Source organism: Jaculus jaculus, chromosome 10 (assembly GCF_020740685.1).
Source record: "Jaculus jaculus isolate mJacJac1 chromosome 10, mJacJac1.mat.Y.cur, whole genome shotgun sequence".
Taxonomy (NCBI): Eukaryota; Metazoa; Chordata; class Mammalia; order Rodentia; family Dipodidae; genus Jaculus; species Jaculus jaculus.
Window position 1 is genome coordinate 41,606,929 of NC_059111.1, and position 1,720 is coordinate 41,608,648.

General features: G+C 45.9%; 1 pseudogene; it reads right to left on the minus strand.

The window, feature by feature from the left end:
• LOC101609093 lies at positions 1-1,355 on the minus strand (annotated as a pseudogene).
• Positions 1,356-1,720: the final 365 nt, after the last annotated feature.

Below are 1,720 nucleotides of genomic sequence, written 5' to 3' on the forward strand. Positions count from 1 at the left end.
CACCCTAATCACTGAAGAAGTGAAAGGAGATGCCTGCAGCAAGGACTGCAACTGCAAAGGCTGTGATCATACCGGTTATGTTGCTGGATTGTCACTGTTATTGTCGTTTTAATTGGCTGCTCTGGCTGTTCCTCATCTGTGCTGTTCAGTGAAGGTTCACTATTCATAGAGCAAGTCAGACAAGCTGCATTTACTTCCTCGGCAATTTCCAAATCTTCTATTTGAATTGTATGGTCTAACATCTCTATAAAATGGTCTTTGATCTGTTCAGCTGATTCATCACCAAATTTATAATCACATAATGTTACAGTGGATCCAGCAATGGGAACAAAAACCCCGTGAGGGAGTACATGGAATTCTTTTTCCGAATCTTTTTTTTCTGGAATTTCATTCAAAAGCAGATCTTCAAATAGTATTTCACAAGGATCAGCAAATGTGTTCAAAATATCTCTCTTTATTGCCTGCACAGCATCCTTAACCTTGGGTCTGTTGTTGTGAATGTAAGATTGGCACCTCACCGCACCCTTTATGTTTACAGAACCACTACAGATTTGGACTGTGGCCCTGGACCTGTGGTCTGAACTCAGGAGCAATGGTGTTAGCACTCGGACATCACAAGATGGACTACTTGCTTGAGCATTTCCTTTAGATCTTTTCTGTTCTATAAGGTCACAATCTTCATCTTTAACTTGTCCATTTATCAAATAAACACCATTTTCTATTTGCTTGGCCCAGCGTGTAAGTCCATTCTTTGTGTTTTTCTCTAGAGTATAACTGACAGCAGTAGTGGAGAATGGAATGTGGATGCTGAGGTGAATGGTACATTCTAGAGAAAGCCATGGATGTAGATATCCCATTCTGATATTTCCAGTCTGCTGGTCTTGCTGAACTCTTTGCATCATGGATATCATAAGTTCGACAAGATTTTTTTTTGTAGAAGAGCAAATGTGAAGTATCACTCGCTCTGAGATCTCATCCTCTGTGAAATTCCACAGTCTTTTTCTATTCATGGATTTTTCCATAGCAAATATTAGTCTGCGTAGAGCATTTTGAAAATCGCTTGCCAGTTCTAAAGTTGTAACAATAAATATTCCCAGAACTGAAAGTCCTCCAGGTAGCATTCTGGATACCTGGTTGGCATGTTCTGTAGGCCATTCTTCATCTAAATTATCCTTGGTATGTTTGGGGTTCTCATTTTGTACCTGTTTGAGTGGTGTTCTAGTGGCAAGAATCACATAATCCTTTTGTGAAGAACACTGTCCTAACAAAAGAACAGAAACAAAAGCTTTTCCTTAGAGATTGATGTTTGAAAGATACTGGCCGACAGTCTCCTCCACAATGAAGGTTCTTCCCATTATGGAGAGCTTACTCCATGCCCTGTCTCCACAGTGTGCGTGCCTGGCAGGACGACCTCGACGTTACTACAGGCCCGGGCTGCTAGCGGCCAGACAGCACCGGGGCCCCGAGCCCACAGCCGATGAGCTCGTCAGAAAGCGACGTGTGTGTTAACACCTCACTTCCCACTCCAGGCCCGGAGCCCCGGGGACACGCGGGCGCGCACCGACGATGCAGGCCGCTCCGCTGCCTCCCCCGCCGCGCTTCGACCCAAGCGACGGCGGCCGACACCCCGCCCCCTTCCGGGCACCATTAAGAGCCTGGCGGCAGGCCGGAACCTGCCATCTGGTCCTGGCGGGACCGATGCCTTCTAGTGGCTCAGTGC